Here is a 27,342-nt window from a genome sequence, read left to right as displayed (position 1 = left end):
GTATACCTCAGAAGACAAATTCCTCCTTCCTCCCTGTTATTGGCAGATGTCTTAATGAATCTTTCTTTCATATTAATGAAAGCCTCAACTGCAGGACTTACCCAACTCTTCAAAAAAAATCTTCAGTAAAGTTAATAACCTCAGAGAGTTTGCAAAGCTAGTATGGAATTTACAGAACAAAGCTGCGAAGAGCCACAGGCCTTCTCTAATAAAGACATCGCTTGTTTCTACTGCATAGTTTTGCTTACACAGCTTTAAAGACGTTCTCTCTGTCTTGAGGGTACTAAGCCCATTCAAATGCCCTATTTTTCTTCTAATTGCTTTTCTGCCACTGGCTTGTTAGCAAGGCTCACCATCTCACACACAAGTGCACACACACGCACACACACACACTCCCTTCCCCCACTTCAGGGTTACCTCCAGCCCATCAAGTTCATCTGCTTCAGGATGTAGGAAACACACTGCTCCTTAAAAATCCAGCAGAAATGTGCATATCTGAACCTTCGTGCTATGGTTACAAGCTCTGTCAGTTTCTCCTCTCTTTTCTTTGTGTTCTGTGATATTCAGCGCTTTCTGCAAAGAATGTAATGAAAAAAAATAAGATCAAAGTAGGTGCTTATCGCCAGCGACATGTCCAAACAGGCACTCCGGCCTTCTCTAATATGCTCATCTAATTTGCTCCCGAGCCCAGGCCTGGAAGAAAAGCGTCTTGAGGAAGTTTTCTTCCGTGGGCCCAGCCATCTGCTAATGCGGGCCTGTGCCAGTAATTTACAAGTAATGGTTTACAGCTGTGAACCCTGGCTTCTGAGCTGTTTTGGTCATTTAGTAATTACAACAGTTTCATTAACATTTAAAGGGAATAGTCTGCTCAATATCAATTAGGGACTATCTGCAACCATGTAGCTCCATTTTCATATTTGCATTTGACATTTAATATTCCGCGCACATAAATTCTTGGTCTTGAAAATGCATTGCCACGGAAGGTCAAAATTAATCCAGAGCCCATTTCTACCTAGCTCTACTAAGCTTTAGGAAATATTTCTGCAGAGAGTGGGAACATAAAAGGTTATTTTGGGGCGGTTTTACACATCTGAACATTTAAGTACTTTTCCCCACCACTAAAGTTAAGGTTACAGAGTTCTCCTCAATTCTTGTTATATCTCCTGTATTCTGGGGACATTCCAGACTTATCTGAGTAAGATTTGCATAGTATTAAGCAGAAAGATGACATCTATTACTGGCAAATCTTACATAACTGCAGTGATATTTAACTTTAATATTTGAGGGTATTGGGGGGTGCTGTGGATTTCAACACTTAATAAATAGAAGTAGACTATGATAAAAAAAAAAGTCTTTCTAAGATCATTTACGTCAGGAAATAGGTTTTGATCTCTAATTAAATTGTTGGGCAAAGGGTGGTTATGGTAGGGTTTATGTCAGAAGAAACAAGAGCCCCATGATGATTTGAATTTCATGTGGCTGAAAATGGTCTCCGGATTTTATCCCTGATGGTAAGTGATTTTGGTAGAGGACAGAGTGAGAAAGAGCAAATTCTGAGTGAGCTGAAGGTTTTTAAAGGAGTAGAAAAACAGAAGCTCCCATCAGGAGAGAGAGGAACAGTTTGAGATTATTAGGGGCAGATCACAGAGGTTGTCACTAAGAGTGGTTTGACTGACAGAGGTTAAAACCAGTTCGAGCTGAAGTCTGGGGTTTATTCTGACTCTTGGTTCCCAGGGTCTGGCTGTGATACAAGGTGAATCATTGAGCATGTACGATTATTCTAAGGGTCAGAGATAGGGAAGAGCCCACTGAATGAAGGGAGAGTGATGAAGAGCTCACTGAAAGACACTCCAGCGGGCCAGTGTAATTGGATCCCATGCGGGTTTGTGCAGATAGAAACCATGACTTACCCGAAGTGGCGGAGTCTGCGCCTTGGGATGTGTTAATGTGCATTTAATGCGTGTTTTTTTTTTTTTTAAATAATGCAAAACAGATCCATTTGCAAGCACAACAAGGAGGAGGATTAGGAAACTAGATAAAAAGGAAAACAGTCTTCTGTCAAACAGAGAAGATCCAGATTCGTAAGTAGCTGACTTTGGGATGTGCTATTAATGGGAAGGCTTGCTGTGTTGCCTTCAGATATCAAGTCTCTACCTGAACTTCAGCGGGGTTTTCAGACCGGCCTTCCTGCTAGACCAGCTTTTCTAACCCTTCTAATAGCCAAGCTGGTATTCCAGATGTAGCCGGAGAGCTAGGTACTTGTCTCACTGAGCAAAGAATGAATCTCGCAGACAAAGGAGAGTGAGTCAAGCGATAGAGATTTTATTAACAAGGATACAGAAAAAGCTCTCAGGGGGCGCCTGGGTGGCACAGCGGTTAAGCACCTGCCTTCAGCCCAGGGCATGATCCTGGGGTTATGGTATCGAGCGCCACATCAGGCTCTTCCGCTATGAGCCTGCTTCTTCCTCTCCCACTCCCCCTGCTTGTGTTCCCTCTCTTGCTGGCTGTCTCTATCTCTGTCTAATAAATAAATAAAATCTTTAAAAAATAGAAAAAAGAAAAGCTCTCAGGAGTGAGAGAGGTCCTGACAGGGTTGCCACCGAGGGCTTTTAGGGTTGGTCTTTCATCTAAGGCTAACCAGGGAACTTAAATCCTTTTAACACCTCTACTGATAGCACCATTGAGTAAGGACTAGTGATACCTTTAATGGCTTGCTTCCTTTTTAGGGTCAGTAATTCTTTGTTGGTAACCAGCAGCTGTTATAACAAGACCCCACCTCTGACACCCAGGGCAGGGTGGTCTGGTGTGTTCCCTCATCTCTGGTTTCCTTACACCTCCGCACTTTTGTGATTTTTGTGAGCCTGATCCCGTGGTCCCCTACCTCTCTCTCCCTACCCAGCCCTGCCTGTCCCCTACTCACAGATACGCCGTGATCCCCTTCGGTTTATCTAGGAACTTTCCCATGAAAGTTTGAGTTTTAACACTGTTCACGGTCTTAGGCTTCTCAAGCAGCTAGAATGAGTTTAGGAGCACAGATAAAGTAAAACTCAGTGTGGGCTGGGGGGGGCGTATGCGCTAGAGCCCTAAGACTTGGAAAGAAGTCCCACTTCCCACCTCCTAGCAGCTCAGCCTCGGGGAGGGGTAGGAGGTGGGAAGAAAGGAGCACTGCCAGCCAGTAGGGAAATATCCTGACCAGATCGTTTAGGTGGTCTTCAACAATTATATCATATAATTCATATAACCTGCTAAAAATTAGTTATATCTTACAAAACAGATCATTCAGGGTCAGTTTCATTCAGCATACAAAAATGACATTGTCTCACATATTCCTTGGCTCCTCCAGAACTTACTTGGCACAGACTTCCTATTGCTTATTAGATCAATCCAGAAGATTTGCTCTGTCTTGTCAATCACTTTATGATTAGCTTCCTATCACTATGCATCTCCAGTCGGCTTGTGCATTTATAACTTTCCCCCCAACTACAGTATTCAGGATGACAGGGTCAAATTCTTCTGCTTTTCTACCCTCATAGTTCCCAGCTAGGCCTAGGACGTTATTGCCAGCCTCAAAGGCTGATCAGGCAAGCAAGAAGGAGGCTAACGATCATGGAAATCAATAAAAATAAATAAATAAATCCAGCCTTCAAGATTGAAGGTCAGGAGCATGACTTTAGTTTCTAAAAAACCTAGAGCACAGAATGATGCAAAGTCCAAAATATGGGCACTGGGGACCCAAGTTACAAAGTGAACATGGATCTTGGGACCAGGAACAGATTCCTTGGTTTATCAGGTCATCAGATAAGCAACTTATTCCATTGACCTGTGCTTATAGAGAGGGAGTTGAGTGTATCTTTTGGGACTTCAGGCATTTGAAGGTTCAGCAGGTAGATGTAACCAGAACCCTGATTCCAGAGGTTATGTTTCTGGACAAAGGGATATTTCAAAAAGTAAAAGAAGAAGGAGAAGGAGGAAGAAGAAGGAGGAGGAAGAGAAGGAGAAGGAGAAAGGGAAGAAACAAAACAAGAAGATTGCAGGACATGTGAGCAATAAACTATATGTGTGTGTGTGTGTGTGTATATATATATATATATATATATATATATATATATTAAATATTTTACTTATTTGAAACAGAGTGAGTGAGAGAGAGAAAGCATGAGGGGGGGAGGGTCAGAGGGAGAAGCAGACTCCCCGTTGAACAGGGAGCCTGATGTAGGACTTGATCCTGAGCTGAAGGCAGGTGCTTAACTGACTGAGCCACCCAGGCACCCAGCAATCAACAATATATTAAAAATCTCGGTCTGGATTTCATTTACCTTGGTAAACAGTAAGCTAGCTCTGATATCTTAGGGCAAAGTCAGTCACGGGTCTGGGGTCTTGAGGAATTGGTGATGAAGAGGTCCTACGGTAGCTGGTAAAGATCAATTCAGAGCTTGGGTTGTGAAGAACAAATATTTCAACCCTGAAAGACACTGAAATTTGAAAGCAGTCAAAGGCTCAGTAATGTGATGAGAGGAGGAGAGGAGAACCAAGACACAAGAAACAAAGTGGTAGGTCATTATGGGAATAATAACGAGCTTGATTCTGAGTCCACGCAGTCCGACCCATAGCTTCTCAAGTTTCCTGTGTCTCAGGTTGAGGTGAGCCCTCATCATGGGTAGAGCTGACGCTATAGGGTAACGGCTTTGGCCATAGTGGAGTTAGACCCAGGCACCTATGACCATAATCTCTTCATGGTTGATCAAATTGCAATCTTAACCACACTTAACAAAACAAAATTTTAAAAATTTACAAAATTTCTGTGTGCTTGCATTTTTCTCTCCGTATTTTTTTTTAAGATTTTATTTATTTATTTGACAGAGACAGCCAGCGAGAGAGGCAACACAAGCTGGGGGAGTGGGAGAGGAAGAAGCAGGCTCCCAGAGGAGGGGCCTGATGTGGGGCTCGATCCCAGAACCCGGGATCACGCCCTGAGCCGAAGGCAGACGCTTAAAGGACTGCGCTACCCAGGCGCCCCCTTCTCTCTGTATTAATCAGGGTAATTAGCTGCTGGGCTATCAAAATGCAAAAGCCTCAATATTTTAGCAAAATAGTGTCTTATATCTTATTCATGTATAGTCTACCCATGAGTCTATGCAGTCATACCAGAGACCTGGCTATTTCCAGATTTGCCTTCATTTTCCTCTCCATTAAATCAGCACCGGGTGGGAACCAAGAAGAAGGGATCACTACCATTGGGCCAGGGCAGAAGTCAGTCAGATACCAGGAGATGGTTGGAACCAGAACCCAAATATGACTAGGGAAAGGGATATTTCCTTATCTCTGTCCATATCACATAGACTCTAAGAAATGTTGTCTATCTGTGTACAAGAGACAAGGATATTGGTGTAGTAAATTACAAACACATTCTCTCTTGAAATTATGGGATGCCCAGATAGCTAGAGAATGGAAGAGGAAGGAAGAAACATGCATTGAGTTTTATAAATTTTACAAATTTCATATCAGGTTATCTATCAAAGAATTTTAAGGTAGATATAATCCCTCACTCTCCAAATGGGAAGACTAAAGTCCAGAAAATTAGATAGTTAACCATGATGTAGGTAGTACTTGTCAGGTTGAACTCAGATGTATCCGTTTCTCAAGAACTTACCAGAAGTCTTTGATGAGTTTTTTTTATGACAAAACGAGGGCGGGGGGGGGGGGGGGATTAGAGTCAGATGAGTGCATATGAATCTATAATGTACATTCTCCACTCACTTGCTCGTGTTTCCGAATTAGTAACTTCTCTGAAGCTATGTTCTCAACTGTAAAATGGAGCTGTCATGGTACTTGCAGCTTTGTCATGATCAAATAAATAATACACTACTTCTAAAACCTTCCTAAATATTGCAATTACCTAGGATGCTCACGGGAAATACATATATTTCAATAGGGTCTTTCAAATTCTGATAGATAGGAACTGGATTGAAGCCTGGGCATTTGTATTTTTAGCAAATGGCCTGAGACAGCTGGAGAAACACACAACGGAGGTACATACACCAGCACAGTTCTTATCACTTAATAGCTGTTGTTATTATTGAAGTTGCCAGCCTGGTTACTTATATTTCCAAATATTATCTGCTCCTGAAGTCCCACCATTACTCACTATCTATCCATCAAGCTCCTCCTATTAGTTCGTGTTGCATCCTCTGGAGCCCTCTGCAGTCTTGGGTCACAACTTCTTATTTAGTTTTGACTATGAGAATACTGAGATCTGTCTTTCAGATCGATTTTGTAACTTAAGGCTGAGTGCTTAACTTTAAGCATCAGAAACTAGATCTGGGCTAATTTAAGTAGGAAAAAAAAAAAATCTTTTACCGGATGTTGGATGATTCAGAATCTCTCAAAGGGTGAAAGCGTGGCCTGGAGAAGCAGGGATTTAATAACTCTCACCTCACAGTGAAGGTGTGGTTCAAACACCACTCCTTGCTCCTTTGATTCCACCAAACTGGACACCAGTTGCTGTCGGTCTAGTCCCTTGTGAGTTTTGTACCCAAGTTGCTTGCCTGTATCTCAGCTACAAGGGAACCTGAAGAAGTGAGATTTCTATTACCTCTGCCTCTTTCACAACTCATCAAATATGAAATTTCTCAAATGAGAAAGAGGATCTAGAAGCTACATCATAAAAAGAGTGAAAAATGGCCACCATGACACCCTTTCTAATGTCTACCTCACTCTGGTGTCAGACTGACACAGTCAAATGAGGGATAAAGGGAATGTTTAATAAAGGGAACATCTTCCAAGGTGTGAACAGTTTAAGGGAAATTGGCAGGAATGGTGTGGCCCCCCGACCAATAGACGAGGAGAGCCATCACCATCCTTCGAGTGGCTAGGAGAAGAAGCAGTTACCAGGATCCAGAGACACTAGCCAAAGCTGAAGTCACCTGGATTAAAAATGCTGTGATTTTTGCTTAGAAAAAAATTAGCCAACTGAAGGCCTGGCAGGAAGGCAGCCAGGGGAAGAGAAAAAGACTCAAGTTTTTCCTTCTTTACATTTTCTGTTAGTGCCTCTCCTTGGTCAAACCTGACCAGAAGTTGGAAGGCAAAGGAGCTCAACTGATGCACTCCATAAAAGTCAGTCCCCTCAGGCACAGAGCAGGCGGAAATTGGATCGCTAGGGACTAATGAGACATATCAGGGAAGGATTGAGAGAAGCTTCTAAGAACTGAAGGTGGCCTCTGACCAGTAACCAGCAAGAAGCTGAGGCTCTCATTCTAACAGCCCACAAAAAAGTGAATGCTGCCAACAACCACACAGGTTTAGAAGCAGATTCTTTCCCAACCAAGCCTCAGGTGAAAACGTATTCCTGGCTGACATCATGATTAAACCTTTGTGAGATCCTGAGGCAGACGACCCAGCTAAGCTGGGCCTGGACTTCTAACCCACAAAATTGTGAGCTAATAAATGTGTATGGTTTTAAGCCAAAGAAGAAAAAAGAAAGAAAGCAATGTGACCAAATTATAAAAACATATATTAACTAGAATAATGACAAAAATAACTCCATGTTCTTCCACGCTAATAGAACTTCTTTTTTGACATTTCTGTATTTCTTTAGTCCTCTTTTTCCTATATATCCTTTAAATATTATTTAAGCATAGTATTGAATAACTTTACATTATTCATTTTCTTGTCAGCCATTTTCTTTTGTTCACTAGAAACTATTAAAGATATGGGCTGAGAAAGCTTAACAGTAATTGTCCATTCCACTGACCCTTAACCTTGAAAAAAGGTTAATTTAGAGAGGAGGTAAAATTACTGGCTAAATTTTATATTGTTAATTCTTGTTGTCCCTCATTTTCAATCACATATATGGGAAAAAACGTGGGCCACATTTTGACACAGAGGCGTTTGGTGCTTTTTTTTTTTTTTTAAACCTTTGCATTTGGTAAAAGAGAGAACAGACATCAATATTTTACAGCTATGCCAGTAAATCGGGGTGGGTTTGGTTAAGTTGTAATAACAAACAACCCCTCAAACCTCAGTATCTTAACAAATTAAAATGTAGTTAACTTTTGTTTTGTTTTTGTCTTTGTTTAGTTAGGTAATCCCTATACCCAGTGTGGGGCTTGAACTCATGACCCCGAGATCAAGAGTCACATGCTTTTCGATTGAGCCAGTCAGGAGTCCCAAGTATAGTTTTCAATCACTGAAAGTTCTCTATGACTCTAGGGCAGTAGTCACCCTCCGGTGGATGACTTGGGTTCTTTTAACGTCTTAACACAAGGTCTCTACCACAATCAACCTCAAAGGGCAAGAAAGAGCTAGAGACTCAACACTGCAGTTAAATAATTCAGACTGAAATATTTTACCTTTGCTAACATTTAAGTAACCAAAGAAAGTCCCATGGCCATGCCTGAATACAAGGGGGCTTGAGGAGCCATCCAGTGTGTTCCCAGAAGGAAAGAAATCCTGGAACTATTGGCAAGCAACTATAAAGTTGACCATAGCTTCTCACAGATGTGTTTAGATGTCTATTGTTAGCAGCTAGGTAAAATAATACCTTTACACGAAGATTTATTTTAGACGCTTATGCCTTTTTTCTTTTATGGGAATCTAAGAAATCTCTCATGCAGGTCTAGTTTTGTTTTGTTTTAACAATGAGGATACAGATTTCTTCCACTTACAGAGTCAGTGCTATTATTGTAGGAAAGGAAATGAGTGCTTGATCTATTTCTCATAGTATCAATGGGAATGATTAAATATTTACAGATGATTTTGAGGGTTAACAAGTCACTTTCACCCTCATCTAGATCAATACTGATGATACTAGGAAGCCAATTTTTCATTAAGTCAAGTCAATAAAGATGATATAGATCTATATAAAATGGGGAAAACAAGAGCTGCTGCACATTCTATTGAAACTTACAATACATATAAACAAGATTTATGTGAAAATAGCTAATCAAAACGGCTGATATAGATAGAACTTTTAAAAAAATCTTCAAGGTTAAAGCATTTTTCATCTTGCTCATTTCTGCTTTAGAAAGTTCTATCACTTGGTTTTTCCAGTCTCTGGAAGCAGTGTGCTTGCACCTATGGTTTCCCCGGGCTGATTAGACCCAGATGGACGTCAATCCATTGGATGACCCCAAAACCAAACAGAATCTTTTTGGATAATGAAAATATGAGATATCAGATGGCATTTGGATTTAAAATTTCTAGTAAGGACTCATAGGTTGTGGGAGTATGGGGCCATGTGCAAGTGAAGGAAGAAGAGGGAGGCTGGTTGGGATACGGAGCAGGATGAAGCAGAAGCAGGGGGAAACCAAAGTGATGAAGATTGCTGGCTGCTGAAGGACTGGTATTTGGAAAGCCGAAGGGCCAACTGGGCTGTGGTTCTTGAGCTTACATACTTCTGAGAACTAGTTTGAGTAAGTTTCTGTTCTTTGCAAATAAGAATTTTCAGTAAAGCACACATTAAAGACCCACTATAACTCATACATCATTTTATGGAAACTGCTCTAAAAACTTTATTATAGAAAACACCATTAAAAATTGTCTTTTAATAAATTCACAGATTTAGTTACCCTGAGATCAGTATACAATTACCTTGAGCCTAATCATAGTAATATTAGTAATTGTAGCAAAAACTATATCAAACATTTACTACAACAGATTTTTTAAAATATTTTTTTATTAAGTAAACTCTATGCCCAACCTGGGGCTTGAAATCATGACCCCAAGATCAAGAGTCTCAGTCTCTACCGACTGAGCCTGCCAAGGGCCCATGACAGATATTTTTTAAGCATGTTGCATGAACTATCTCATTTAATCCTTACTTCAACTCCAGGAAGTAGAATTATCCTTAGCCTTGTATTCAAATGAGACAACGAGGCACAGAGATATATAAACTTGACCAAATTCAAATAGGTACAAGTGGTAGAACCGAGACTTGAAAACACACTGGGCATCTTTTCTTTGAGAACATCAACTATCAGTTGCTGAGTTGTTAACTTTTGTACTTAGTATTTTTAAAGGCCCTATTGTTGATTAAGTTTATGTGAACTGTATCACATATTTTAAAATTATATTTATCAAACATCACTTTATATCTACTTAATTTTACTTATAAAAGAATCTTTTTAAGGGTTGTCTAATGCTGATTTTCATTTATACGGTAGAATATTTTCACTGAATATCAGTTTCGTGAGGGCATATCAGAACTATGCATGCTTATTGGTTTAAAAAAAACCAAAATTATTTATCTAGTTTATATTTTAAAAGACCAGTTATGGGGTGGCTGATTTCTCTGTATATGACGGTAAGATTTGAACTATTTTGCTATATATTATTACCGTGGGAAAACAAAAACAAAGTAAAACAAACAAACTATGAAAAGGAAAGCATTACGTGGAGCAGACAGTTTCTTAAAAGAGATTTGAGCATCTCAGAAGCCTCTTCAGCTACAACCAATTATCCCCTTTCTTATATCTGGTTTTTCCTTGCCTCTTTGTTCTGATGCTTAAATTCTGCCATCATTGACTCATCTGTTTAGATATTACATATTTGGGTCTTTAGGAATCTTATTTAAAATTATCAATTCCCATGGGATATGGCACTCCCTGAAAACCTTATCCATTTAGAACTATGGGAGTGGGAACTTCCCTGGAGTAAAGACCAGGTGGAAAGAACTAGCCTTGCATATCATTTTTCAGAATAATTAAAGGATGACTAGTGATGAGGAATTGTGGAAAGAGGAAGTGGGATGAAGTTGAAAACAGTTTTCATGAATTTTTTAAATTTCTTTGCTTTTTCATTCATGCTAATTTTCCTATAGCAGAGAGAGCTGTGTTGTTAGGGGCAGAACATGTGGATTCAAAGAGCCAATGTGGAGATACAAACTGGGATCAGAATCCTGAATTGTTTCCGACTTGATCAATAACCAGCTGTGTGAGCTTGGGAAAGCCATTTTAATGCTTTTCCCTCATGGAGAAGTGGAGAACAGTAATCTCTATTGCAGCAGTAAATTCATTATAGGAAATGTCCACCCTACTGATGAGACGCACTGCCTTTTGTATGCATGTGTACAGACATCATTGTAAAGACGATTACGGAGTATTTAGTATTTAGTATGTACTGGGGAGCTGTGCCGTGTACTTTATGTCCATCATTACATTCAATTCTCAAAACAATCCTATAATGTACGTTCTTTTTTTATTTTGTTTTACACTAAAGGAAGCCAAAGATTTATAGAAATGAAGGAAATTTCCCCAAACCTTACAGCTAAGGGTCCTGGCAACTGACTCCAGAACCTATACTCTTAATCACCTCATTATAATGCAGCCCGGATTTGCTATTTTTGTTAAACAATATATTTTACATATGTCCTGAACAGATTTAATAAAAAACTATCTATTGTTCAGAGTATTCTATCCATCCTATGCAGGATGAATATGTGTAAGACGGGAACAAAGAAATTTGAAGTTTGTCTTAAGCAAACTAGCTAAAAATAAGTCTACGATGGAAAATGTGACCACTCTGATACAACCATTCCCTTGCCACTCACAGCCTAGACAAGGGTTTGAGTCACTACCCTGCGGCTGTCCCTTGTCAGTGGACTCCGTACTAAGTCAGACAGGAATCATTGCCACTAATGTTTCTGTACCACCTCAGAAACAGTAGGAAAATCTGATCCTTCACTTCTGGGCTACCTCAAGTCATTAAATGATTCACTCTAAAGTGGCAAAATACCTAGGACCCATATCATATGAACATGAAATAAAACATCAAGCCCATGGCTCCAGACTCTTAGAAGTATTCCATCCTTAACCCTACAGCAGGAGTAAGAGAAGGAATCTGGAGCCGTTGGAGTGGGGTAGGAATGGAGGGGAGAATAGCCTTTCACTTACAGTAAGGTGACTGTCAACCTGTGGTCACATGGCTCAGGTTGCCCAAGGATGCAACACTGAGTCTGACAGCAAAATCACACATGTGAGGACACTAGGTCAGTGTCCCTGGAGGCGGCTGTCTTAATAACAATTGATTGAGACAACACCGTACAATTATTATACTGGAATCAAAAAAGCAATAAATAACTTTTCAAAAAATAAATATAAATAAAAATTGATTGAGGACTGAGCAAGACTAAGAGACGCAGATAATGGAAAGAAGAGCTCATTTCTGAGTTTCCTATGAATTGCCCAAAGACTTCAAACAGGGTCTCTGAAGCACGTCATCTGACCCCAGAGTTGGAGACCTCTTTGCTCTCATCTTGAGTTACATTGGGCAGGTCATGCTGAGCCACCTGTTCTCAGGGTTCTTGTGATGTTTAGCCATATCGTTTAGAAAGTGGCTAGAGTTTACACATAAGTCGGTATTCAACAAATGTTTCATTCACTTTGCTAAATTCTGCAAAATGTAGGTTTACTTTTACATTATGTGGCACTTTAATTAAAAGTAAACTCCCCTCTTGTATGCTCTCACTTGCCCTCTCCAGAAGTGACTGTCATTCTTATTGCATGTGGGAGAAACTGAGGTACAAAGAGCCCGCCCGGCGTGACACGCTAGGTCAGGCTCATATGTAGTCCAATTCTGCTAATTCCCTTTGCGAGGACCAATGCCTGCCCCACTTTGTCTTCAACATATTAATGTATATAGCAATCCAGCCATGTGGCAGAGACTTTAACCAAGAATAATACCCAGATTCTGAGATTTGAGCACCAATTATCAGGAGGTTCAAAGCACTGATTTATCCCAGTCCCTGCTCCCCCTCAAGCCGTGTACGGAGCTCTAATGATGAGCAATCGAGGAACAGCGTCTTCCCTCGTGTTCATTACTCTCCAACAAGATCTTAACTTGATAAGGCCACCCTGAAAAGGCTAGATCAGCTCTAGACAGGGTAGCAGGTGCATTTATCAACCGCTTTTGTTTGCTGAGTCAGGGATTGCTATGGTTTTTAACTTTTTTTTTTCCTACTAAAGAAGTTACTTACTTTTTTTTTTTTTTTTTTTTTATTTCGGGGATTGCTATCTATTCATGACAGCGTTTTCCATTATGGTACCTGAAGAAGGTGTTTAACCTTTTCTCCCAGTTTCTGAAATCATGTCTTTTCAATAAATTGTATATATTATGCAATGAAATGCTAGAGAATTGTCTTATTACCTCTCCCTCCAAAATACTAGCATATGCCTAATTAATACGGGATATTCCATAAATCATACATGCCAAGGAAAAACCATGTAACTGGGGAAAACTTTACAGAGAATATCAATCAGATCCTGGTACTTGTCATTTAAGTAGAGCACAATTCTCTCAAGGTTTACCAGCCTCTCTGAGCACCAGCCACAGCATTTAGAAACATTAACTCCTTGTGCTCTCAATCCTCAGAATAAATGAACTCCAGCTTGCTGCCCTTTATATCGTTCTTGGCTTCTGTGTTTTTTTTGTTTTTTTTTTTTTTGGTGGGGGGGAGGTGCTGTTTTTACAATGCTTTGCAAGTCAAATGAGTACGTTCAAAAGAGGGCAGATGCTGAAAAAAAAAATCAACGCCACGTCTTTATTTGGCAGCACTTGGTTTGGCTAATTACTGGGTACAGGTAGGAAACACGGCTAATGGGGCTTAGCAACAGATGGGGAGCCGTACAAAGCTGTGGGTTCTTCCTCTGCCTGTGCTGTGACTTCCTGCGGTGTTGAACAAGTCATTCAACCTGTTTTTGATTCACTTCCCTTTCACTAAATTATGGATAATAATGCCTGCTAGGTATGTCACACATTGTTGAGAAGAATAGCTCGTAGGAAGATCACAAAGCACTTTCAAAGAGTTGAAACGCTCTATAGGCACAGGCTCCACAGAATCAAGCCGAACAGGAGGCGATGCCCCTTTCAGTCAGGTCCTCCGCTTCCCATTTGAAACCGAAATGAATGCAAATCTGAAAGTGACTTTGCACTTGCCACGCACCCCCTCTGCCTCTCAGGCGTCCTATCACTAACTGATTGTAACTATGCAAATGCTACCGTTATCTGTGGCACACACTGGCGTTTCTACTGCAGCACCAGCAGTTTGAAATGCTTGATGACTCCATGGCTGATTGGCAGCTCCAAACTTATCTGTGACCTAATTTGTGGTCAGGAAGTACATGCAGATTTGGATAAGGGCGAAACCAATGACAGCAGGCTTTCCTTGAGGTTTGAAAAGATTTGAAGTTTGGTTGCTGGGGACTTAAAAAAAATAAATAATTTTTTTTTTTTTAAAGGTCTGCATCTGAGATCTGGATTGAAAGCAAAATTCGTCAAATGCACCAAGAATTTTGAGGCTCTAGAGAGCCTCACGGAGCAAAAAGTAATCCCGAGATAAAGAATGGGAACGATTTCTGCTGCAGCTAAGATGATTGCAGAGGGATGATCGGTGGTGATGATTTCCCCATTGTTACAGAGAAAGGGAATCTGCTCGGTCCCCATGCTAAAGAAGCAACGGATTTACCTGGGTAATTCCCAGGTGTTTTAAGCACTGGCTCCTGTACTAAAATAAAAACATAAAGAAAGAAGCCGAACGTTAGATTACATGGGTGTGCGGAGGACATCAGAGGAGGAGACGAGCACGTATGCATCGCCGGCCAGGTTGACGCTCTCAGTACACTTCTATAGCCCGCGCTACTGAACTCTACAGAGGTCCGGTGACTTGCCCAAGTTCACCGAGCTGGTAGGTGGCGGAGCCCGGAGAAAGACACACAGGCGCTGCTCTTTTTACTCTCGCAGACTGTGTCTACGAGTTGTTGTCTGGCTCTCTATACCAACCGCGGGGAGAGAGAAGGCCGTCTGACCCGTGCAGTACTCCAGGCCGGAGCACAAGGGGAAATCCTTTGGTTGCCTTGCCCAGCCGCCCACTGTTTGGAGCTCAGCGAATGTGCCTCATGGGAAGCTCAGTTGTCTCCCTTCCTCTGAGCCACCTCTTCTCTGACTGGTCCCCGCCAGCACTGCCTGTTTGCTGTTACTACTTCCCAGTGATCAACAGCTATTTTATGTTTCCTCCCATTGTGCTTCACCGCACCTTTGTAGTCCTTCTGCCCACCTTCTGCGTACGGCTCACCTTCATGTTATTGAAGGGCGGTTGTGTTTGTGGGCCGTTATTATGTTCTTGAACAGCCCTATGAAGTGGAACTTAAAGGGACCGGCTCGCAGAGGAACACACATTAACCATCACTTCTCTCCCTATCTCTCACTTGCACTAGGACCTCTATGATTGTTGCATATTCGGAAGTTCAAGCCCAGAGTCTCTCTCTCTCTCTCTTTTTTTTAATCATTGGCCAAAATACCTTTTAGCTAACGTGACTTGCGCGCTTATCAGCAAGGCACTATTTTTAAATGAGTTACATAATTACCTCACCTAATCTCGGAATTTCCCAGGGAGGCAGGTTTTGGTGTTAATTCCATCTCACAGACTAAGAAACTGAGGGTTAGGGTGATAAAGTAGTCTGCCAGGGTTACACAACTAGTGACAGACACAACCGGGTCTCAACCTCAGATGTGGCTCACACCCAAGTCCTAAATCCACTAAAATCTTAACTCCCCCCAATTCTTAGCTTTGCAAATTTTGTGCATCTTTTTATGTTAAGGTGGCTCTTGGAGCCCTGATCTGTTCCATCTCTATACTCGTAGTGTTTAGTGCATGGCCCTCTATGGATTCAGGTAAAACTAACATATCTCTATTGTGAGAAGATGGAGAATCAAAAGACAAATTTTATATTTACCATCACAGATCTTACACCTGTTTGGTCAACTTATAAAATGCGGACCAAATTCCCTGTTGTTGTTCTTGTATGCTTGTCAAAGAACCCTCGAACATCTTCCTGTAGTCAGATAAACTGGATGTGCTGTCTAACAGACTCAGATCCGTGCTGTGTAGACACAGTTTAGATCTGCTCAGTGGTACAGTGGGTCAGTAGAGGAGAGTGTGCAGTGCTCCCGACATGCGCGTGTGAACCAGAACGTGTTCTGCAGAGCAGAGCTGTCACACTCGAGATCATGCATCACGATGCGTGTTCCGGACAGCGTTAATGATGCTCCCATGGGTAGCTTAGTGCTGTATTAAAACTGCCTCACGATAGCGCTTAATAGCTTTCAGAAGACACTTTAATGTTTGGTATGGCTGGAACTGTGTACTTCTGTTAAGGCATGTAGGTAAATAGGAGAAAAATAGCTCCACTTCTAATTACTCCATTTTGACTATTAAATTTCAATAGCATCTTACAAATATCAGATTGTGCTATTATCTTCAAGTGAGCTGTTTTCCTACAACTGCTTGAATTCAGCAACTAGCTTTGAAACTTACTTTTCGCATTTGAATTAGTAAACATGGCTAATACTTATCGAAAACCGGAAGCCCCAGCAATGATCTGTCTATAGGTAGTAGCAAGGCACTGCTGAATAATGTTCCGTGTCTTACAACATATCTTACTGTTTTGAGCTATTAAATGCTGGTGCGGTAGTCGCCGGCAGCATGCTTAAGCAATAAGCCATGACAGGGACTCTCCCGCTGCAGGCTGCCCAGGGTACACTGGGGGGAGGGGGGGAGAAGGCCGGGACAGGCAGCAAGGAGGGACTCCAAAACATAGTACACTAACTTGCTGTTCCTTTCCCACAGTATGATAATTACCTGGGTTATTTATTATATATCTGTTAAAAAATTACTGTGCATCTTAAGCCTAGCAAAAACACATCAAATATTTGCAGGCCTAAAAAATTAAAGAAAGAACAAGGATCAGAATGTGTGTATTCTGCTTTGGGTATTTCACGTTTTTGTTTCATTATTCCGTGCCCTTAGCTCCCCCCCTCCGGGGATTTGGTCCCTCTTGTATCAAGGTTTCTTTCACCTCCGTCTGCAATAACACTTTCTTCTTTTATTTTAGATTTTTAAAAAGCTATCTCAGGAATTTCGGTGTAGCTCCTGATTCAGCTGCATTGATGGTAATTGAGAGGGGAATAGAAACTGAACTCAAGTGCGGCTTCACTTATATTTACTTCCCCTGGGAGAAGAATTTCCAAAGCTGCCGGTCCAAAGGCTTCTACAAAATTTGTGTTTGTAGGAGCAGGCCTTCATTATAGTTTATTCTTTTTGAGATGATCTAGAGTCCTCTGAAAATCATCACAGCTTCCAGAGGGGGTGGGCAAAGATTGTCTGTGTTTAAGAGAAAAGGAATGGGTCTTGGGAGCTTTCTTTTTTGTTTAAAAATAAACACTGATACTTCTGAATCGAATATCATGACTGCACTGTCGTGGTGTTTATAGACCTCTCCGAGGGGACTTTTTTCTGCATTGAGACAGTCTGTGAAGATCACTGCTTTTTGCATTTAAAAATGTTGAGTAGCCCCTGCTCCTTTTATATCTTCATTTCTCTATCTGTAGATACGTACATACACATTATAGAGCTGGAGATACTTCGTATTGGAGATACAGATAGGCCACGAATAAATTCATCGAGAAAGTCTGAGAGATGACCAGCGGCCCCTCACAGAGATTTCTGACATTTTGTGACGTGCGTACCCTTTTGTGTGGGATATGGCCATAAGGACACTTAAAATAGATGCCATTCTGAGCAAGAAGCTGCGTCATTACTGCCATTTCCTTATTCCGCAATAGTTCACTGGCATCGAAGCTGCTTACAAAGTTCTGGGACTGGTAAACTGGATGAGGAGAACTAGGGAATAGATTTCTATACAAGCACGACTGCATAATTTAATAGGTCATTTATTCAGGGTGTGTGAAATCAGGACAGGGATGAGTAAGAGTGCCATTAAGTTTGCATATTCAGATTAGATAAAGCTGCGAAGAAAAATTCTTATGAGGGAAGACTTCACGGTGGAAGTTGCATTTTCATAACAGCTCAAATAAAAGGAAAATTGATGAGTTGAAAGTTGGAGGGATACCCTGCAAATGATTTAAGTAAAAGGTCAAATTAGAAATGTTACCTAGGAATTTTGGAAAAAGTATCACATTTTTACTGTAGGCGTTCGTATCGCACTTAATCACACCCTTGCTGTCTCTCAGCACGAGCTGCATTAATGTGGGGTTCTAAAAAAGTGAGGGCGCCTAAGGCCAGTCTCCAAGGTGAATCCTATCTGAGAACACTTATGAGTCCTAAGTGTAACAGAAGTCCCTCCACCTACCCTTTGATCAGTCTAGCTCTTTCTTTCTCACTCTCTCTGGATTCCCAGAAATGCCCTCTCAAAGTAACATTTCCTTGAACTCTTTTTTCCCATCATAGTTTTCTTTCTTTGCTTGGTGCAATTCTAATTTCCTAGTTGTTAACTTATTTTTGACCACTTCTTCTCAGTCATCAGGCCATACTTTAAGTCACCAAGTCATGCAAAATATTGACTTATCCCTGTTTTCTCCTTTTTAGCCTCTTCTACTCTACAAGGGTTCTTGCCTGCATGTTGGAATTCTCTTTACATTGGAGAGGGAAGAGATTACTATGAGCAAAAAAAAAAAAAAAAAATGACCAATGACCACCTTTCTCTTCAGTGATGGTTTGTCTCCACATGACCTTTATTAGTTAGTGCTGGAAGCAGTTTGGGTTGATGCGGAACAAGAAAGGGAGACTCTACTATCCTCTTGATGAGTATTGTTCCCCAGTGTTCATGGTATTTATGAGAAGATGTGGAGGAACTCAGATAATCAAGCAAGCGCCAGAGAAATCAAAGGCAAAATTGAGATTGAATCAAGGCAAGACCAAGAGCATACTCTCAGGAACAGAGAGGAAGGTCATACTCACTGGGAATGGTCCATACCTGGGACAGAATGAAAGGTGAAGGTGTGATGTGCCAACTTGACCCCCCTTTAGGACTGTGGTCTTATTCTTCGAGTTCCTGAGAGGTGTTGGCTGCTGACAGTTTGTAGCTGGGCCCCTCTCCGGGAATTGTCTTCAGCAAAAAGAAACTGCCTTGCCCATTATTATGGCCCTTTTATAAGAGCAGCTCATATCCGATGACCAGCTGATACAAACCTCAGTGTCTCAGAATCTGATGTCCAGGGAACCTCAACTCTGGCCAAAATTATGTATTTTCCAAAATCAATATGCGATAATATGTTACATTGATATATAATAGCATGTGATGCATCATTTCTACATAATTTGTATGATAGAATTTAGAGAATGAACACACATCCTGCCCTTCCTCCAAGACATTGGATAGGAAACCATAAAGTAGTAATGCCCCATACTTGAGGGCAGGAAGTAAAATAGTGTCAACACTGAGTGCTACCATCTCATCACTGTCCAAATTGATAAGAAGATGTCTGTTTGAAGTTCTAGCCCCAAGCAAGAAGTGACTCTTTCAGCTGAAAACGGTTTACATCCTCTCAGAAAGCATGCTGATCCCAGTGCACACAGACACAAATTGTGTGATTTTAACACAGAGCACTTGGTCTAGAGTCAATGATCCGTAACATCACAGGATCACACAACATAGGAAAGGTCATACGGGAGGAAGGAAAGTCTTCCACAGAGACCTATGAGTAATTACCTCACAAAGACTGTACTTTGATCAAGGACACTTTCAGAAGATTAAGATACTGTATCACAAAATGACCTAAGAAAACTTAGTTATGCATATCTGTAATGATGTTTTGGGAAATAAGGTGGCTGTCACTTCCCCTTCTTCCCAATCAAGCAATAATGAAAGCAAGTGTGAGAGCAAATTCTACCTCCCACGTAGGCAAATGCTGAACAATTGTTCGTTAGCAAGCTGGCATAGAATATTCCAAACAACTTATTCTTATAAGATGAATGAAAGCTCGGTGCGCCATATTTGTAGGTTCTACCAGCATGCTTTGCATGTGAGGATCACTTGAAGTGAATATGGCAGTATTCTAGAGACCAATGGCCTGGATGCAAGAGCACTTAGAGATCAATCTTCAGGCACCATCCCTAAAGGGCTTGATAGAGTTTTATACCCTGTTAATGAAAAAGTAGAGACTCTTTCTGAAATAATTAAGTCAATCCACATATCTGAATAGCATTAATTTGTCCAGAGAAAGATGATTAACAAAATATGTAAACATACATCACTATTTCCAATAAAAACCCATCTTCAAAAAAATGTACGAAGCTAAGTAACTAAACATCTAAGTTAGTCAAAATTACTATGGATTGATGAAGTGATTACATTAATTTGAACCATAGGAAACTGACAGTATTCAACCACGTTTTATTAACAAAAATGGCATCTGGTACTGTCCTTTCTAATTAGATATTCACTGCCCTTGGAGTGAATTTATGATTAGGGCATCTGACTATCTCCAAAGTAGCTGTCACGTACATGACTTATGCTGAGGTATTTTCAAATGAATTCTCTTCGTCATTTGGAGTGACCGTAGGAACATTGGAACATAGAGAAGGTTTTGTTTGTTTCTTTGTTTGTTTGTTTTCGTAGGAGAAATGGGAAGTGAAAGAACCAGGAAAGTTAAACCAAAAGACAACCATTTAACTGGTTAGGCCACTAATAAAAAACTAAAGACCATCAGAAATCACTACCCACTCTTTAGGGTTATTGTACATTAAGTATGATTCTTATTAGATAGTATAGGATGAATTAATTTCAACAAATTCTTTGATTATCTCCATAAAGTTCTGAGTTAAAGAAGCCCTTCTCATTACTTCTTTGTGTAGATAAGGGACCTATCTGACTAGACCAGTCAAGGGCCTTCACTTCCACCTGTGCATCTTAGGGAAAGCTGTCCTGTTGAGACTTTTGTCTGTTTGGGTGTGAGATAGGTTGAACGATAGAATGATAGAGAAAAAAAGAAAAAGTTTAGGCCCAATGGATAAGAGATTTTTTTTTAAGATCATTAAATTGTATTTTTGAACCATAATTACAGATATAATAAAAACTCAATCAATAAAGTAGATATAACAAGACTCACAAGACCACTGTTTATTGATTTTGTAAGCATTGCACTAGTATATTGGGTGTGCATGGTGTCTCCAAGTATTACTGATTCAAGAATCTGGTGAAAGTGGAGAAATGCTAAATCAATCACGGGGATGGTGACATTTGTACAGAGTGATTGGCCTTCGAACATCATTTATCTCTCAGACAGAAGACACATTTTAGTATTAATAGCTGAGGATTGGATACATACATATCTATATAAAAACAATTCTAACACAAATCAATCTAAGAAAACATCAAAATCATCTTAAATTTTGGAAAGGGGCAACTTCTAAAGGAATAACGATGCTTTTAAGATAGCTCTTATTTAGGGCTTTCTTCTCCCATATATTAACCCCAGTAAGAAATATGACTCTAATAATCGAAGTACCTGGATTTTTCAACTTTTTTTCCTTCAAACTCTGTGAGTAAAGATCTCTGAATAAAGATTATGAGAATGATAATTATTCTTATCTTTGTTCCATAATTGCTTTTGGGGGGTATAATTTTCTCTGAAAGATGTTGAAACTAAGGCTTAGAGATGCTAAATGAATTGGTAAAAGACACAGTTCCTCAGTGGGTTTTTTTTTCCACATCCCATGTTTAAATAAGCAGTCTTTCATCGCTAGACCCTCTTTTGCTGTAAGAAACTATTCAAACCAGGGGGAAAAAACACCACAAATGTTTATTGTGTGCCTTCCATATGTTAGGCATATTTTCATACAGTTTGTAAACTATTATTCTCATCTGATAAGCATTGGTGCTGTGACTCCGTGTAATTCAGTGAACTTGCTTAAGGTCACAGGATAGCTGGGAACTCCACAGGAAAACCTAGTGATGTCTGACTCCAAAGTCTACGCCCATTCCATTGATGCAAATTTTTAAAAAAATAACCTTTGTCACCAGTCACTTATGTATGTTAATAAGTCATTCCTGCTTTTCTTCTCCTGAGGCAGCCATCAGCACTCAGGGAAAGAAATAGCTGCTATGATATTTGAGTCTCCTGCTCTGAATCTGCAATAATGAAATATAAAAGGTGGAAGCTAGGAATAGAATCGGAGAGATGACAAATGTCAGTGGACTATTTGTGGGAACGGGGACTCATCTAAAAGCCGCCTGCTCCAGCAATAGAGTTACCCTGCCCATCCTTGAGGTGCTAAATGAAATTAGAGGCCATGCAAGCCATCAGCACCTCTCATCAGAACACACGGCCTTCATCCTCATGGGGACTGCGGCTGAAGACCAGAAAATGCCATGACCGGTTTGAGAGCATAAATTGGCCTTTGGCTTCACACAGTAAGGGACTCGGTCCCTGTTCTTCATGTTGTGCTCCCGGCCCGTGTGGCAGCCATCCATGCGTCGGCACTGACAGGGCGCTGCCTAACTTCAGGGAGGGAAGCATGACACTCACCCACTTTAACAGGCATTTTCTTGCCAGCCAGCGCTGCCCACCCAGGGAGAGCCGAATTAGGCCAAACCACTTCTTGATCTCCTTTCATTTTTGTTTTTTTTTTTTAATGTAAGAGAAGATTTTTCTTTTCTTTTCAAGTTTCCTATTCATTTTTTCTATACTTTTTTCCGTAACCTTATTTGCTTGTTCTTTTTTTTTCCTTTTTTTTTTAACTTGGACGTTTTTGATGAGGTTTTGTTATTGAAGTGCTATAGAGGTTAAGGGGGGGAAGAGTATTACATGATTTTCTCTTCTAAAAAATAATAAACCACAAACGGTAACCTTTACTTTTTGACACAATGAAATGAAAAGAACGTGTCAGACGAGTCCAAGGTTTGAAAGTTGCCTCTGCCACTTGAGAGTCAATATCTCAGACCTCAAAGCTTATTATTTCTAAATGGGGCAAGCTATTTGCCTTGCAGAGTTGATAAAAGCATGAGAGATCATAAGGTCTCCATCACAAATACCTGGCTGTGGACAGCACTGATTTAGTTAATTATGGCTACTATTATTTATCTATTACTCCTGTTGTTATTTTCTACATGGACCCTTTAAGAAAGCTGCCGGATCATGGGATGCCTGGGTAGCTCAGTTGGTCAAGCGTCTGATTCTTGATTTCCACTCAGGTCATAATCTCAGGGTCATGAGATCAAACCCCACATCCGACTGCACCGCTCAGTGGGGAGTTTGCTGGAGATTCTCTCTTTTTCTCTCTCCCCCTCCAGTCTCTCTCTGTCTCCAAAATAAATAAACAAATCTGAAAGAAAGAAAGAAAGAAAGAAAGAAAGAAAGAAAGAAAGAAAGAAAGAAAGAAAGAAAGAAAGAAAGTTAGTTGCGGGATTAGAGTTTCATGAAATGCAAAGCCATAAGCCATGGTACGAAGCTGAGATGGAACAGGCCGCCCATGTCCATGGCGGTTATCCTCCGGGAGGTTCTTGGGTGCAGTGCCTACCTGCAGTGTATGCCAGAACTAATCTCCTGGGGTTTTTCTCTCTCCTCCAGGTTTGCAGGTCCCAAATCATCCGCTTGATTAGTGAATAATTTGGGACTTGAAAAAAAAAAAGAACTAAAGTCTCTTGGTGGTAAATATTCTTTGTGTTGCCTTGGCACAGAGGCTGGGGTCTTTGTTACCATTCAGGGGCCACCATATTCTCTACACTGTGGCTACAGTGAGAAGTTTTAAAAAGTTAGTTCATGTCACTCCCTTGGTTAAATCTGTCTCTACTTACTATAAAATCCCAATTCTGTATCATGGCCTAAAATCCTTTACACGGCCTGACAACTACCTGTGTCTCGAAGAGCGTCTCCAGCATGGGACACCTTGCTCACCTGCTCTAGCCACCTCTCTCCTTCTCTTAGGGCCTTGGCTCTTCCTGTTTCCCCTAAGTGAAATGATCTGTCCTCTGTGCTTCAAAGGGCTAGTCCTTCCCAGATTCCATATCTTGGCTCAAATATCACTCATTCCGGGAAAACGTCCATGAACTATTCAAGTGTCATGGCTATTTTTTATCTATTATGTAGTCATTTATTTTTGCTGTGTAGTTATTCTGAAAATATGACGTTATAATTTATTGACCTTTTTACACCCTCTAGGACAATGCATCTGAGAGCAAGATCCACCACATGACCAACCTAGTACATAGCAGGCACTTAGCAAAATAATTATTGATTAACTACAGATGCCTGGAACGTGGGTGTACGCGAGGGGGGATGGTCAAAGACAAGGCTAGGGACAGACAAGAGCTAGGTCACAACAGGTCTTATTCTACATACCAGGCCAAAGATGTATCTTCCTCTTTCTTTTTTCTAAAAGGAATAGAAGTTGATGTTCTTTGAACAGAAGAATAGCACAGTCATATTTATATAATATCTCAGGTAGTGACTTATGCATGGATGGGACAGTGGCTGGGTAGATGAAGCAGAGGTAGTGGAACTGGGCATTGAAAAAAATGCAGACGGGATAGGACGTGGCAGTGTCTTTGAATAAGGAGAGAAGAGGCTATTGGAAAATAATTTTTGATCATGAATTGTTGGTTATTTACAGAGTTCTATTTATTCCCACAATTGATTTTAAAAATAAGCTTTAGTGACTGGTCATATCTCTAAAAAGATAGTCATATTTCTTCACTTATACAAACATAAGCTTTTCATATTTTATTAAATGTCAGCTTTAGGGTTGATTTTAAGAATAAATATTCCTGTACATATCTATATCCATATGTATGTCATGTGTGTGTGTGTGTATGTGTGTGTGTGTATTTATAAATTGATCTAATATTACAATGTCATTTCAAACAGCCCCACAAACTCAGCTTGGACCACAGTTCAGATTTATAACTTTGCATTGACTTAATATTTTATTTCTCTTCAAAGAAGAACTATTTCAACAATTCATTACTGAGGTCCATGTCTTCAGAAGACTCTGCGTACAATGGAGTCTCCTATGTCAGAAATATTTTACAAATTTTCTGACGCTTATTGCTCACGTTTAAATCTTTATCTAATTATTCCTTTCCCAAAACTGTAAGAAAACACAGAAGCAAAATAATCAAACGCACAAAACAAACAAATAAAAACTTATGAGAGAAAATCCCAGGTTGAAAAAGCGACACAATTCCAGTTGTCTTGTTCCTCCTCTTGGTTCACAGGTTTTGTTTTAGGGGTAATTGTGGGCTGGGCTTATAGACGAGTCAGACAGGCAGGGAAGTACAGTCCTAGATCATTGCAGAATTCTTCTACAGCAAGAGAAATTTTAGATTCAAGCCTGGGGGCTTTGTTTGAGTTCAGTGAGCCATCATTTACATGGACTCTGGTTGAACAACTCGGACCTGAACAGCCACTGGTCTTATTTGAATTATTACTGAGCTTATTACCATGACTCTTTTAAATTGTTATCATTTATATTGTGTTTTCCCTTCCTTTGTTTCTATTCTTTGCTCTGACTCAAAAATTTTTCATCTTCGGTGAGTAGAATACTCAAATTTTTTTAAATCAAAAGTTCATGCTTCCAAAGAACTATCCAGGGCATTCACAGTTTGTGGTTGAGCTCAGTGTTTGGTTTTATTTTATAAACCAGGTAAGTTTGTCCTACCTAGAGACAGTGACGTCTAGTACGTTACTAACTTCTGCTTCTTCCCTAGTGACTCATTCAATCCCATTTTCCTCAGCTCCTCTACAGCAGGCACATCTAGAGATGGAAAATGACTTTCAATTTAGGGATATAATTATATTCAAATAAAGACAGTATAGTAATCTTGATTTTCAATGATTTACATCCCCCCATTCTACATTTTATTCAAAACACATATTTACCAAGGTTTTTTTTTTTTTTTGTATTTTAAAAATATTTCTCTTCCAAGGTGTTATGTACCTTTATACAGACATATTTGAAAAATACAGGGAAAAAGAAAGAAATTACCCCGTGTCTGTCTCACTTAGTATCTTTCACTCTTCTTGCTTAGAAGTTCTTATCAAGCCTTGGGATGCTCCTTTCACATGACTTCCCAGCTTTATCGCTCACCCGGTCACAGCTTTTGCCATTTTCCAGGACTTTTCCATTCCTTCTGCTTTGAGTATTCTTTCCCCAGAACTGCATAGACCTGATTAATTCTCATATTTAAAATTTTAATTGTAAAATTATTTCATTAGCATAGCTTTTCTGACTATCTTATTTGACTATCTTATCTGATGTTTTCCCAAATTTCTCCAGGAAAGCCAGAAATTTGGAATTTATGTGAAGATTTCCTTCTTAAATGTTACCTAATATCATCTAATTTACACTTAAAAACAAATACTTGCAGACCAAACAAAACTGCCTAAATGCTACCCATATTTGGCCCACGGGGGACTTTTATCTTACCACGATCAATACTTATCTCGCTTTTTTGCTTTTTCTTTAACGTTATCTCCCATTGGGAAAGATGTTCAAGAGAACAGAGGCCTTACTTGTCTTGTGCTGTGCTATTTTTTTCAACACCTGATTTGCAGCAGGTATTCAACTAAAATTGGTTGAACAAATGAATTGTAAAACCCAAAACTAACACTTTAGTAATTGTACATTCTTTCTTCTTATAAATGTTAGCAAGAACAATAACAATCTGATACTTTTTACAGTGCACATTTTTCTGGTAACTTGATTTCTCACAATTTATCAACCAATGTTACTATATATTCTTCTACGTTGTAGACTTTATAGTATCAGGGTTTCACCTGCCATATGGAATTTACAGAAAATTGTGTTAATTGCTTTCCACCCTCATCACTCTACAGGTTCTCAGCACTTCTATGCACCATAAGCATCACCCATTGGCTTGTATTTAAGTTGTAGCTCCCCTGACTCTTTTTCATGAGGCTGCATTTCCCTATTAGTTGGGTATTCTTTGGGGAGCCAAAACCATGGTCGCGATATGTGTGTGTAAATAGACCAGCTTAAGGGATAGTTGTGGTCTGGTTGGGCACATTGTTGGCTGCCATTTGCAAAACAAAACACAACTTGGGCTACTTTTGGAGACCTGAATACAAGTTGTTGCCCAAGACACCTAGGTTTTTATTCCAGCGCTGCTCCTAACTCTACAGATAGAAACAACCTTTCTGGCTCAGCATTTTCTTCATCTTCAAAATGAAGACGCTAAAGTAAATTGTATCTGAGACACTCCACTTCCATTAAGATGGTTACTACCAAATAAATCAGAAAACAACGAGTATTGGCAAGGATGTAGAGGAATTGAACCATTTGTGTACTGATGATAGGAATGACGATGATGTAGCCACTATGGAAAACAGGGTAGGAGTTCCTCAAAACATTAAAAATAGACTTTTCACATGATCCATCAATTCCACTTTAGGGTATATATTCAAAGGAATTGAAAGCAGGATCTTTCTTTTTAAGATTTCATTTATTTTATTTTAGATTTTATTTATTTATTTGAGAGAGAGAGAGTACAAGCAGGTGGAGGGGCAGGGAGAGAGGGAGAAGCAGACTCCCCG

This window comes from Ursus arctos, unplaced genomic scaffold (genome assembly GCF_023065955.2).
Source record: "Ursus arctos isolate Adak ecotype North America unplaced genomic scaffold, UrsArc2.0 scaffold_13, whole genome shotgun sequence".
In the NCBI taxonomy this organism is placed as follows: Eukaryota; Metazoa; Chordata; class Mammalia; order Carnivora; family Ursidae; genus Ursus; species Ursus arctos.
This window is presented reverse-complemented; position numbering follows the sequence as displayed.